This window comes from Lutra lutra, chromosome 1 (assembly GCF_902655055.1).
Source record: "Lutra lutra chromosome 1, mLutLut1.2, whole genome shotgun sequence".
In the NCBI taxonomy this organism is placed as follows: domain Eukaryota; kingdom Metazoa; phylum Chordata; class Mammalia; order Carnivora; family Mustelidae; genus Lutra; species Lutra lutra.
Genome location: NC_062278.1, coordinates 28,660,914 through 28,676,182, shown reverse-complemented (window position 1 = coordinate 28,676,182; position 15,269 = coordinate 28,660,914). Strand labels below are relative to the sequence as shown.

General features: G+C 38.2%; 1 non-coding gene across 1 annotated transcript; it reads right to left on the bottom strand.

Moving 5' to 3' along the window:
• Nucleotides 1–8,958: 8,958 nt before the first annotated feature.
• LOC125090294 (U1 spliceosomal RNA) lies at nucleotides 8,959–9,115 on the bottom strand. The gene has a single exon (XR_007124279.1). It is a non-coding gene; the product is annotated as a U1 spliceosomal RNA (small nuclear RNA).
• Nucleotides 9,116–15,269: the final 6,154 nt, after the last annotated feature.

Sequence of the window (15,269 nt, the reverse complement as noted above, 5' to 3'; positions counted from 1 at the left end):
GACCCCCATTTAGTACTTCTAGCCATGCCTTGTAGCATTATTGGACTTTGACAATGACATATGCTGGGCCACATGCCCTCCACCCATCTTCAGTCATTCAAGACACCGCATTCCAGCGATCTGGCTGAACTTACTTCCAACACTGCTGAACCTGTCTTCTTCCTTTCTGCTTCTTCAGTTGCACACTGCAGGTCCCAGATCATGCCAGTGACACCAATCCTGGTATGACTAAATTTTTTTTTATGCCTAGATGTGTTATCAGGATAATTTTGGCTTTGACAAAAATTTAAATTTTTTCATCCAATTTATCTTTTTTCAAGATTCAACAGATATGCATGTTTTAATTCAAGGCTGAGGGCTTATCATATGAGAGGTATTGTCATAGGTGCTAGATATACAAAGCTGAAAAGTAAAACTCCTACTTGAAATAATGAGGATGATGATGATAGTAACACCTAATATTGCTGAGTATTTACGAAGCACAGTTACTAGACCAAGGGGTAGAGCTTCACTATCTCATTTATTTTCCATAACAATACTTTCTTGTAGATTCTAATATTATTTGCATTTTAAAGATGAGAAAACTGAGATTCAGGAAGTTACATGCCCAGGATTCAACTCTTAAGACTATTTAATTCTTAATACTAAGCTCTTAATCAGTGCGTTATACCATCCAGAGAACCTAGATTCTAGTGAGAATCAAAAATACTGTGCTCAGATATCACAAAGCAATCTTATATTGAGGTAACATTTGATCTTAAAATGTCTGTTGAAAGAACTATGAACAGCCTTCCTACTCTCATTCTTTTTTTTTTTTTAAAGATTTTATTTATTTATTTGACAGAGAGAAATCACAAGCAGGCAGAGAGGCAGGCAGAGAGAGAGGAGGAAGCAGGCTCCCCGCCGAGCAGAAAGCCTGATGTGGGGCCTGAACCCAGGACTTGGGATCATGACCTGAGCCGAAGGCAGCGGCTCAACCCACTGAGCCACCCAGGCGCCCCCCTACTCTCATTCTTAAGGTGATATATCCATGGTTAAGAACTAGAGTTCCACAAGATAAGGACTGATACCAGAGGTCAAGTTCAAGAATGTTATTAAGGCAGGAGGAGCAGGTGAGTCCTAGCTGTCCAAACAACCCACAGGTGCATAGCCCAGGGTTCAAAAATCACAGACCACTGGGGCGCCTGGGTGGCTCAGTGGGTTAAGCCGCTGCCTTCGGCTCAGGTCATGATCCCAGGTCCTGGGTTCGAGCCCCACATCGGGCTTTCTGCTCAGCAGGGAGCCTGCTTCCTCCTCTCTCTCTGCCTGCCTCTCTGCTTACTTGTGATTTCTCTCTGTCAAATAAATAAATAAAATCTTTAAAAAAAAAAATCACAGACCAGTTTGAACTACAGTATTTTTGCATCTAGATAGGGGCTCTGAGTAACAGACATTGGGGAATCAAGGTTAATAATAAGCATGATGGTGAGCCAAAAGTTCTGTAATGTGAAGAAACTTTCAGAATTCCTTCCCAGACCGATTCTGATTACAAGGAAGCAATCCATGTGTAAAGACAAGCAGGCCACCTGACTGGAATATGGAAGTGAAGGGAACAAGTATTCCTAGTAAACTGTGTATCTTCTACAATCTAATACTACAGCTTTACATGGAGACTAACCTGTATTTGAAACCGGCAAAGTGGATTCCACTAAGTGATTCTTTTTTTACTTAATCAAAAAAAGGAAGAAAAATAAATATCAAGAGAACTAGAAAGATCATTAAACTGAGCTAATGCAACATTAGCAATATCATAGAATATTCAACAGCAGAACTAATAAACAGTATTGAAATTCATGTAGAGCAGTATTTCACCACTTTGGGTACATTTTCTTTTCCGAAGATGTGCACCAAATATCTCTCATCCCCCATGTTCTTCGAGAGCTTGCTACTCCTGCATCAGGAGTGGAGACTAAATTCCCTCCTATGAATCTAAGTGAGCTCTTTGCTTCTCTGTGACCAATAGATCATGGCAGAGGTAATGTTATGTGATTTGTTAGGTCACAAAAGGCAATGTGGCTTTTATCTTGTGAGCAGAAACACTCATGTTTTACAGCCCTGAGATTCCGTATAAGAATACAACTGTTCTGAGACTGCCACACTGATGAGCTACATGTAAACCTTCTGGCCCACACTCCAGCTGAGCGCCAGACAATGGTCGGCTACAACTGCCAACCCTATGAGTGTACTATCTTGGACACCCAGTCCAGTCGAGCCTTCAGATAACCAAAAACTGACTGCGATTTCATAAGAACCCCAAGGGAGGACTGCCCAGTGAAGAGGTGACACATTTCTGACTCATAAGTGCAGAAAGCAGCAGTCATTTTAAACTGCTAAATGTTGGGGTAACTGACTACAGCAATAGTAACCTGAACACCAGGGAGGAGTGATCATTGAGTTTCCAACACCCATAAGGGTGATGGTTGAAACGTGGCAGGAGAGACACCAGTATGGGGAGGACACAGAAAGTTCCTTTAGGGCCACCAGTAAGAGAGCCTATGTGTAAAAGCCCATTCACTATTTGTGGCATGATTAAGCAGTGTGAGATTGCCAAAACGTTGATTAATTGTTGTTGTTGTTGTTAAGCTCCATTTTTCTTCTTATTATTATTATTATTTTAAGATTTTATTTATTTATTTGACAGGAAGAGAGAGATCACAAGTAGGCAGAGAAGCAGGCAGAGAGAGAGGGGGAAGCAAGCTCCCTGCTGAGCAGACAGCCGGATGTGGGACTTGATCCCATGACCCTGAGATCATGACCTGAGCCAGAGGCAGAAACTTAACCCACTGAGCCACCCAGGTGCCCCAAGCTCCATTTTTCATCTAAATAAGTATTCACTTCCTGATTTCAATTTCAGAAGGTAAGAAAATTTCCAAATAATAGCATGGAACTTGCCACAGTGATATGGTCAGTGAGTCAGCTGGGATGTATGTTTTTGTGCATTTATTCCCAACTTCCTAGCCACATGTTAGTAGAGAATGGATGGATCCTGCAGGAATGGATGGTAAAATGAAACTGTATTCCTTCTGCTTTGGTTAGAAGTCTACTTATTACAAAAAAGATATATTTAGGGTAATTGTTTTAAAACTCTAAGTGGTAATTCAACAAGTTATCAATCAGGATTCTTAATTCTATTACCTCTTCCCTTTCATCTATTCTCATGATTAGAATTCTTGCAAATAACGCACCTTCCCTTTGCCTCAACTTTTCTTCCAACTAAGGACCCCCATAAAACATGCCATTGACACAATTCTCAGGAGGAAAGAGAAGAACTATTTGAGGCATAACCTCCTAACCTATTCAATACACCCTTAGCCAACAACCGCATTCTCCTTTTGGCATTCAGAGGGCTCTGGTGTATCCTTTGCCCTCAAAAATGCTATCAACATAATGAAAGTTGAGCTGAAAATTAATCATTTAGTGAGTCTTCTCCTGCATCTGTTTTAAAACTTCTGGGGGTGGGGGAATCTATAGAACCTTGAAAGTCTACAACGGGGTTCATATTGGCTATACTGTTCTGGGATACTTGAGAAAATTAATGAGAACTGGTTACTAGGGAGAAATTAAATAATACTTTTGCTCAGCACTTGAGATCAAGAACCTCAAATTGGAACAGGTATTCTGCCTCAGATTTCCCATTTCCTCTGCCCACACCATGGTCTTCCTACTTACTGCCCCATAATTATCTTTTCTACTTGGGCCCTTCCCGCTACTAGATTATAAGCTTTTTACATGTCTTTGTATCCTTCATGTCCCAAAGTAGATCAGGATATAATAAGAACTCAATAGGCTTTTGATAAATTAACACTGTTTTAACTTTAAAAAGATAAAACAAAGAGGTCATGAATTTGATGATACTTGGGAAGTGTAAAGCTGGGGGTCCGTAAGGAGGTCCAAGTGTCCTTACACCCAAGTTTGGCATCTCAGCGCTTTAGAATGCAGCCAATTTGGGCATGTTTTTAAGTCTTCTCCCAAATGAAAGTTAGACTAATAATAATAATGGTACCTGATATTTTTATAGTCCTTTTTTGTTTATTGTATTGTTTTTTCTGACAATCTTTTTAGAAACTATTTGGCAAAATTGGTTGTTGTCGTTTTAATATCAGTTTCTTCCTTTCTTTCTTTCAGGCAGGACTTGAACTCACAACGCTGAGATCAAGACCTGAGCTGAAACCAAGAGCAGTTGGACGCTTAACCGACTGAGCCACCTAGGCACGTCTAATGTCAGTTTTTTAAAATCAGAAATTCAAGGAGGTAAATTATTTCCTAGTTACACAGAAATAAAGTGGCAGGAGCAGGGCAAAATTCTAGAGTCCGGGACTTCTGTCCCAGTCTGGAAAGAGTAGCAATCATTGTCTACACTTAAAAAAAAAAATCATTTTGGATCCTGATCAAAACTTGATGTTGTGGGTTTCCGTGATCCACCTTAGCTGAGAGATAGTCATTTTTCATTTCAGGGCCAGCACTTCAGTAGCTGAAAACAGTCTGTGCATTCATTTGAAATGAAGGATGAGAAGTTCCCTGAAAAGGTTTGAAGTCTTAATTCAATTGATATTGGCACAATAAACTCTAGGATGCATTCAAATCCATTACTAAGACTTCTCATGAGGCAGATTTCCGAAACTAGATGTGGAATTGCATCAAGTTCTTTCTGTTGTGCGTTTTAAGGTAAAATGATACAGATCCCCTTTCTTCAAATGGGAACTGAAGGGTGTTTACTTGATGATGGTCTCTGTGTATGAGCAACACCATAAGGAAAGGCAAAAATGATATATCCAACTCTTGCTTACCCCTGTAGTGCATATAGCAAGGCTTCCCGATTCTCCATGCTAGAGTGGGATGCACAATACAGGTCTGTAGTGGCCAATGGGGACTGGAAGATTCCATCATTCTATATTCCAATGGTCATTCCACATTCTCATGGTCTCTAATCCGAAGTTATAAACATCAGGGAAAAAATGGAATTTTCATTAACACTTTTTAAAGTCAAACTTTTGGAATTGTGGGGACATTTTAGATTAAATATTTTGGTCATAGCTGTATTGCTGCATTTATGTAAACATAACCTAATTCTTACTCCCTCATTACTTTCCTCATAGCTTTCTACAAGACCTAAGATCCCAAGGGAAGGCAGAGTATACTGCTTTAAGTCTTATTTTTAGACATTCCAGAAAAATAGAAATATGGAATAATTTTTTATCAGGATGATTATAGATTCAAGTCACATAAATTCTTGATTTGGCTTGCTTCAATAATAAGGATGTGAATTATCTCTTCTAGCAAGAAGCCCAGAGACTGGGTAGCCCTAAGGCATGGTATCTTCAGGGCCCACCTTTGTGTTCTTCTGTGCCTTGGATTCTTTTATTGCTGTTTCCTGTAAGGGCATAAGATGATTAAAACAGGTCTGGATGACATATCCAGAGAGAACAATGGCCAGAGAAGAATAATAGAACCACCTTTTCCATGTACCGGTTTCATGAGGAAAAAAAAAAATTCCCAGATGTCTAGCTCATTAGCTTAAACCAGTCATGGACAAAAGCATTGGAACCATCATGTTTGTCTTAGACCAGTTAGGACTTACCCCTGGGACCAGGATTGGATTGATGAGTTACCTTCAAGTATATGACTGCAAAGAAAGGTAGATAAGTGAAAAAGGAGGACCAGAGAAATGAGTCAATGTTGCACAGGTGATCGACAGTGTTTGGGACAAGGTTTTGTCAACTATTTGATATGACAAATTTCGGTTTTCTCACTTCCTTTGTCATTCTTTTTATTAAGTTCCTAGTATGGACTGTACTTAAGGATATTAAGAGGCTAAAAGGTAGTATTGCTGCTATAGAAGAAAAAAATAGTCCTTTCCATACAGTTAAGAAAAAGTGACTAACCAAAAAATAAATAAATAAAAAAGGAGAAGAAACTGTGAGAACATCAGTCCTCCAAAGTCAAGAAAAGGCTTAAGGACCTGCTGTTTAATAATGAAGGTAAATCACAACACTTATTATACAAGATAATAAGGAAACAAGAGATTCAAGTTTTATCTATTTTCATAAGCACCTCATTTAGTATAAATGCAGATGGATGGAGGAAGAAGTTAGCCGTAAGATTCCACCAGCCCCATATGAGAAGTTATGGCATGATAGGACTAAAGAGAACTAAGTTTTTTCATTGAAAAAAAGATTAGTCATTATCTTCAGTTCTTATTCTAAGAAGATAGTAATTAGAGTGGGTCCCCACTCCTAGGTCAATACTCCCAGCTCCTTGATAGAACTCCCTAACTTGATGTTAACACAATAAGTAGAACAATATATCTCCACATACATGGAGGAGACAAAAAGATGATTGGGGATCTTACTTCTATAATTGTTGCCTTCAGAGGACAAGAACTATAGGTAATTTTATTAAGAAAGTCCCACTATAGGCACTTATAACACCCTAGAGTATCTTTAAGGAAGAGGAAAGACCTCATTAGTGGTTCAATCCTCTACTCCTCTCCACTTCCATCTATTAAAGTTGGAAGATGCAAAATGTTAGGGAATAACTCCCGAGTCAGGCAATGGTTGAATCTGGAAGAAATACATTATTTGAAACAGAAATTCCCAGTGACAGCCAAATGGTTCAACAACAGCTTAGAAGACAGGGCAACCTGAAAGAGCAAGATAAAAGATAAATAAAAGAAATTGAACATCAAATGTAAATCTCAAAATCTAGAAGATCAGTTAGTATTTTGTATTTTATTATTGGTGGAGAGCGATGTTTAAAGAAAAGAACTCAACCTTTCTACAGGGCAGAGGAGTGTTTGCATTCATGGGTTGAGATGGTTACACCAAGTCTGTGTCCTCATATAAAGTGCTGAAAACAACGTGGCACTTTGTCATACTGTCATACCCACGCCATGAGACATCAAAGACTCATGTGGAAAAGATCATAAGCAAAGGACAGATTTGGTTTTAAGAGCCAGAGAGGCTATATAATTATAACAGTTAAACTCTGAATCTCACAGGACATTGGGGCAAGAAAACCTTCAAATGTCATCTCATTTAACTCTCCCATCCTTAAGCAGAAAAGACAGGGAGCGGTTTCACGATGGCGTGTCATCAAGTGATATATATAGGTGACCTTGCTTCCCTTTTGTAATAGTTCCTGTGAAGGTTGTTGTGAGATCCTGAGTGAATAAAGGAAGAAGAACTAAAATAAGAAATTTCTCCCAAGAAACACAATGGTTAAATTTTCTATGGTTTGGATTAGGAATCCTTAACACCAACTTACCAAGGAGGGCCGAGCACTTATAACCACAGGTCCATAAATTTGAAAACTTCCACTGGATCAAAGAATATACTGATAGTTATGTCTTTTTTTTTTTTTTTTAAATTGCTTTAGCATCAGAATAGGAAGCTTGTTGAGTCTTGGTAAAAGCACCAATTCTATTTCCATTTTTATTCCTCTTCCAATTTTATAGAAAAGGTACATTTTCATTAGAGGAATTAGGTAGCTAATTCTCTTGGAAAGATGCAGCTGTCACTGAGTAACACAATCTTTCCCTGCCCTCCTCACTCACTTTGGCAGCAACTGGGTTTCAGCTCAGAGTGGTTCTTGTTTGCTTTAGGCCCACAGTGACAGCTGACAGGAGAGTAGTAACAGCTAAGGTGTCAAGCCATCCCTTCCCCAATCCCATTTGCTTTGGGAACGTGCTAACTTGAAAGTCCATAACGGTCATTTAAGAGCAAGAATTAGTCGATAGTATAGGTTTTTGTTCCTCTACATGCTCCACGTAAGGGAGAAAAGAATGTTTTTTTTTTTTAATTTAAGGCCACTGTGTTTAAACGATGTTATGATCCTTGACACAAAATATCTCAGTCCTATATATGTTGACATTTGAGTAACCAGTAGAACTAATTCAGTTTACCAATGTTTTCAACCCCATACTAACGGAGAGTGGATAAAATACTTTTCTTTTGTAAAGGGTCACAAAATACTAGTTTGATATAAGAGGTAACAAAAAAAATAGAATACTTTTCCAATGTGTGAAGATCTGTTTTTTATGGACCACCGCCCCCCCCCAAAAAAAGTTCACTGGCCAACATTCCTTTTTGATCATAGATGGGATGATGTCTATAGGAAGGGTTTGGGTAAAATCCAAAAATCAACAACATGCAAAGCACCCCTGAAATGAGTTAAGCACTGTGTAGAATCAAAACTAGATATGACATGGGTCCTACTTTAAAGGATCTTCCTAACTTCCTGGTATGACAATTATATGTGTCATGTCATGAAATATTACCCCAGTGGGGAACAAGTGTTACTTACACAAAATGATGATTTTGCCGTTTCAGAGACACACTATCACTATGGTTTGCTAGAATGGACATTTGCCTTGGAGTCAAGTGTCTTGGTCAATGTCCAAACATCGACATTTAATAGCTATGTGACTTCTCTGCATTCACTCTCCTCATTGGTAAGAATGTTGAACTAGATTATTCCCAAGTTAAAACATTCTGCAATTTATGATAACTGGAGAATATGTACGATGTTTGCATAGTGGTTTACAATGGAGTAAAATTTACTAATGGGTAAAATTAATAAATCATTAAAAATATTACCCAAGATTTAAGTGAACTTAGGTTAACAAAAGAAGTTCCATGTTCAAAAAATGTTTTAACAATTATTTGGAATTAATTAAAATAACTGTCATGTGTTTTCCCATTAATGAAAGTAGGACATTTATAAATGAGCATGTTCATTTTTTTTTATTAACGTATAACGTATTATTAGCCCCAGGGGTACAGGTCTGTGAATCACCAGGTTTACACAGTTCACAGCACTCACCATAGCACACACCTTCCCCAATGTCCGTAACCCAACCACCCTCTCCCTACCCCCTCTTATTTCATTTATTCCTTTCCTATCCCCTAAACCTCCCATGTTGCCTCGCAACTAACTTGCTCTTATTAGGGAGATCATATGATAATTGTCTTTCTTTTGGGGAAATTGCAGGAGTCAGCACATCCGGCGTGCAATGGATAAGCCTCGCCCTGGGAAAACCACCTTCGTGATCATGGTATCTCCCCTGCCAGGTAAGTATAAAATGAGCATGTTCTCATCATCTTTAAATATGACCCACTGAACTTCTATATGATGCCACTGGTTGCATGTGAGATGTTTGCTTTTTGGTGTATCCTACTGACTTCTGCCAGTCCCTCAGGTGGTTTTAACTAAAGGCAAGGCTATCTTGCTATCCTTGATTTGGGACAATCAGCCATCACTAAACAATTCCTGATAATAAACATTACAAGGAGAGGCCTGCAAACAGCTCCAGAATGATAAATAAAGATACTGTTTTTCCAAATAGGAAACAGGAGGAGGTTAATTTAAAATAAACCACTGCGAGATTTCTTATGGAGTTAGTATCACCTACTTTTCCAAAGCAGAGTAATCATTACACGTGAGGGCAGTTGTTCACCAGAACATCTTGTTTATTTGGCTGATTGTTCTCCCCAGGTATAATGCTTTCAACAGATTAATCAGCAGTTTTAATCGGCTTTTCAAGACTATCTAACAGGATAATTTGGTCTGTTATCCAAATCACCCTCCCTTAGCTTTCCCCATCACAAGCAAATGCACTGCAGAGTTTCACGCAGACCTGGTGTCCCATTCCGGCTCTCCCACTTCCCTGGAAAGTTGGGCAAACGACTTCAAATTTTTGAATCTCATTTTCCTCATCTATGGGATGAATGTAATAATACCTACTCACTGACTTAAGGTGAAGACAACGTGTATTTTTTTTTTTTTTTTTTTAGATTTTTGCTCATTTATTTGTCAGAGAGAGAATGAGAGAGCACAAGCAGGGGGAGCGGCAGGCAGAGGGAGAAGCAGACTCCCCACTGAGCAAGGAGCCCGACACGGGACTCAATCCCAAGACCATCAGGACCCCAGCCAAAGGCAGACACTTAACTGACTGAGCCACCCAGGCATCCCGACAATGTGTATTAATATGACCAACAAACCTAGTGTTGTGACCAGAACATGAGGGACACCAAATAATAATTACTATTATCCTAAACCATAAGAAGATTCAGAGCCCTAAGTGTCTTGAAAAGGCAAGGATGCACCCAGTCTTGCATGTCTATGTTCTTTTTAAATAATAAATATCTGTCAGCTTCCATATATAGAATGCACGTGTTTTTTTAAAAGTGAGGGGCAACATTTTCTCCGCATAAAAATATATTGTATCGGGCGCTGGGGTGGCTCAGTGGGTTAAGCCTCTGCCTTCAGCTCAGGTCATGATCTCAGGGTCTTGTAATCTAGTCCCGCATCAGGCTCTCTGCTCAGCAGGGAGCCTGCTTCCTCCTCTCTCTCTCTCTCTGCCTGCCTCTCTGCCTAATTTTGATCTCTCTCTGTCAAAAAAAAAAAAAAAATTAAAAAAAATATATTGTATCACATAGTGTCCTGGCTGTGGCCGTTCTGACAAAATATCATAGTTTGGGTGACTTATACATAACAAATTAATTTCTCCCAATTCTGGAGGCCAGGAAGTCCAAGATCAACGCAAAGTCTGCTTGTCCCTCTCCCTCTGCTCCTCCCCCCCACCCCTCTCTCTACTAAATAAATAAATCTTAAAAAAAAATAATGTATGTTTGTAACCAGTAAGTTTTTAGGTCAAATTTTTAATTGTAGGGTTTGATTAGCTCTTCCTCTGCATTCTTGTTTTGCTAGGAAAAAGGGCATTGAATAGATACATGTATTTCAAAATGTAGAAGGACACACAGATGGTAAAGAAGTAAGTCCTTAGACAAGAGGTTATTAAGGTGAGGAAAACCTGGTATTATCCAACAGTTCCTCTATTGGAACCATGTCAGTCTGGGGTGGGTCCTGATGGTACCAGGAAGATGTAGATTAAGCCAGGTAATAAATACTCAGCCCTTAGCACAGCTTCTCACACAGTCAACTCAATAAATATTTTTTTAAAGGATTTTATTTATTTATTTGACAGAGATCACAGTAGGCAGAGAGGTAGGCAGAGAGAGAGGAGGAAGCAGGCTCCCTGCTGAGCAGAGAGCCCAATTCGGGGCTCGATCCCAGGACCCAGTGGTCATGACCTGAGCTGAAAGCAGAGGCTTAACCCACCGAACCCCCTAGGCACCCCCTAACTCAATAAATATTAGTGGCAGTGATAATTTAATGACTCCTCTGAATTACCCAGCCCAGGGACCCTTGATACTCCTAGCTTATTCTAATCACTATTAATTGCATTACCTTTAGCCAGTGGATCAGAGAGGCAAATATAGAAGGGAGAGAAGGCAAAACTAAAAATCTGTGAATTTGATAAATCATTAGCAATCCCTGATAAAGGTAGAGAGGGACTAGGGTGACCCAAATAGTTAAAATCACGACTAAAAGGTGTTTTGTTGTTGTTGTTTTTATGAAACTCTCAACGCCATTTTCTACTCAGTTAGCACTTGATAACCAAGAACTGAAGGCAGTGGCCTTTTTTGATGTTAAGAAATGTTGAGAAAAGTAAAAAGGCACGTGTGGTTTTCTGCTTCACTTGGTTGTCAAGAGAATTGCAATAAAATAACCATTTAAAATCGAGAAATGGAGCAGCAGGCCCTACTCTGAACAACGTCGTACTTTCAATGGTTCATGAACGTTATGAGTCATGGGGACAGCTACCCAAGGGGCGCCTGTCTTGAAGACTAAAAAATTACAGTCAAAAGAAACTAGAAAAATAAAAGGGCTGGGACCGTCTATCCTATGATGGCTAGCCTTTAGACTCGCTTAAGCAGTCTTTGTCCCGCTGTTCTAAATCAGTGCTTCTTAGACTTTAATGTGCATATAAATTGCCTGGGGATCATCAGAAGCGCACAGGCTGATCTTGTTAAACTTGGGTTGTAGCCTGAGATTCTGCATTTTTAACAAGCTCCCAAGTCATGCTGCTGGTCTGAGGACTCCGCTTCGGGTGGCAGGTTTCAGTATTCCATGTTCATGTTCCTTATGCTTACAGTGACTGGACATTCTGTGCTTTTCAGGACAGCCTCAATTTTATTGATAGGTTATTATTTTCAGCAAGTCAATTAGGTAACTAAATTAATTTAATTTTTATACTTTGGGGAGGCTGTTCGTATAAGAGATTTTTCTTTTCAGAAAATACCATGTCAAACTAGATTGTCTTGGCATGGGGTTGAGAAAATAGACTTATGGCCTGGCAAATGTTTCTTCTCTCTTTTTTTTTTTTTTTTTTTTGAAACTTCCTATCTTATTCTAGTACTCCTTTTTGTATCTGCATAACAACTTGGCTAGAACAAAGAAACCATTATTTTCTACCAGTCAAGGCTAAATGAGTCATCGTGAAGGAAGAACAGCGGGGATGGGCTGGAGGCCTGGACTAAGGATTACAGCCTGACAAGAGGGAATTTGACGTAGGAAACTTGCCTGATGGTCATTCCTGGTTTCCTTCTCTATCAAAAATACATTGAAGAAAATCTCTTTTTTCATCTCTAAATCATGGTCCAAATCATGGTGTAATGCTCTGATGAAAGTTTACTGTGCTCAGGAGAACGGGCTTGTTTTCTTGCTCTGTCACCTACTAGTCATATGACATTGGTCAAGCAACTTCACCTTTTTGAGCTTCTGTTGTTGTTGTTTTTTAAATTTTATTTTCTTTCTTCTTCTTTCTCTTCTTCTTCTTCTTTAATGGGGGAATGAGGTTGAGGAAATGCCAACATTAAAAATATGTCCCCCATGGATTATTAAAAACCAGGATCATCTAGGCCATATTGAGATTCCTAAAGATAATATCTTAAATGTTGCAATACCTCTATTTAGAGTTAACTCTGAGGCAGAATGCTACTTGTGGAACTCATCTGGACACTTGTGCCCTCAAAGTTGATCTCAATAGGGAACCTGGATGTCTCAGTTGTTTAAGTGACTACCTTTGGCTCAGGTCATGATCCCAGCGTCCCAGAATCAAGTCCTGCTTTAGGCTCCCAGCTCCACGGGGAGTCCGCTTCTCCCTCTGACCTTCTCCCCTCTCATCCTCTCTCTCTCTCTCTCTCTCTCTCTCTCTCAAATGGATAAATAAAATCTTAAAAAAAAAAAGTTGATCTCAATAAAGGGAACCAACGTTTCTTAGTATGAGGACCGAAGTTTCCTTTTCAAACCATAGATGGCTGAGGTAGGAATGTGAAACTAAAGTAATATTTACTACTTCATTAAAAGAGGGGAACAGAAATTGCAGGGCATGTATGTCAGTCTGAATTCTCTAAGACCTGAGTAATTATTCAATGAATGAATGAATGAATGAATGAATGAACAAATGAATGAAATCATGGACTATTTCTGGAAAGCTGGTAACAAAAGATGAAGAAAATCCTTGGTATTTAAAGTGAAGAAGATGCACTGTCATCTTTCTTCAGTATTTGAATTCCTTTCCATTTTTTTTTTAAGTGACAGTGTATTAAAGTTTTAGAAAAATTAAAATTCTGGAAAGAAGCACAACATATTACTACACAAAAGGTGAAAATTAAACATTGACAGAGCACCTTTAGAAAGCATTTTTGTGAAAGTTTATTTAAAAGATATGTTGAAGAGAAAAAAAATATCGATATGAAACACCCCAGGAAACCATAAAAATATTTGAGTCCCTTAACTCCATAATCATTCCAAATAACACTACCCAGAGGGAAAAACCACAATCCTGCATAAATGCAACATTTTCCTCCCCACTCCCCAGCAAATTCGTGGATTCAGACTGATGATTTCAGGTCGCTATCATTTAAAAATAAGTATACTAGGACCTGTCATTATGGGTCTCCCACAGCAACATGAAACATGGATTTCTGTATGCTTGATTATAGGTCCAAGATTCATTCCAGGAAGCAATTAAAAGCTGTTTTAACTTTGAAGTTTTTAAAATGCAAAAGAAAACTCAAGAAATGAAACTCACTTAATGATACTGTTGCCTTTTGCTAACTCTGATGTCTAGATGAGATTTGCCAAAATGTGTTGTTTTCAAAGTCCTAATTAAAAGGCCATCTTTAATAACTGTGTCTATTAGACACCAAGTAGTATCTGATGAAGGAATTAAGCAGCATACATGAGCTTTAAAATCAGTGTCTTAAGGTGGAAAAAAGCTATCAATCAAGTAACCTCACCGTTATTCTATATCTGAAAAGGAGTTCTTCAACCCAAACCACGTGGTTTGTGCTCAGTGGACTGTAGATAGATAATTTGTCACCCTGTCTTATATCAACTATGCTTTTTGATCCATAAACTCAATTCCTAGGTAAGAAAGAAAATATTCTATGTTAAAAAATATGGAGTCATTTGTCTCAGTAGAATCTCTTTTTGTAGGCTCTCCAAAGGAGATAGAAGTGGTTTCTACAAACACTAACTTTTGTGTTAGAATATTTTTGGTCATTTAGTTTTCTAAAATCATCATGGAGAGCAATCTTTTTACAAAGCCATGCCCTTAATCTTAGTAATAAAACAATACTACTAGATAGAAAGAATACATAAAGAGAATTTAATTATTCTTTTACAGTCCATGAATTAATAATAGAAGCATTATTTTTCTCATTGCATTTCTAATGAGTGAAGACTGACAACACTTTCTGAACACAAATTCCAGTAACTAAGAACTATCATGAGATTGGAAATTTTTTAGTATTTCCTATACTTAGAACTACTCTTTCAAAAGGAATATCACTGTTGAAGAAATTCAAGATGGTCATGACTGCTTATATGTAGACTTCAAGATAAAAAAAAATCTGAGGAATACAATAAATCATCTGAATTTGTTTTTGTCTTTTCATGCCATTATAATTCTCCTTTAGCTACAGGAAATTTCTGCTACTCAGAATTCTATTGATAAAAACTCTTTATTAACCAAAAATTATCTACTCCACCCCACCTCCCGACATGTTCACAATATTATAGCACAATATCTAATAGCCCTAAAACAAAAATGAAAGTTTTGAAGATTCTGAATTACTTTCTAAAACATCAAGAAATTAATTAACTCATAGATATATGCTTTATTTAAATTAACTCTTGGTTGGCTAAAATTTTTGGAAAAAAAAAAAAAAGAATACCCGAATTGCAATCATTCTAGTAAGATTTACCTGATATATAGCTGATGCCTAAAAAATGTGAGGAAAATTCATAAAATTATAGAAAAGATATTTAAAATCAAGTGGACAGATACTGATACAAATGGTAGTGGGCCTATCATCCCCCTA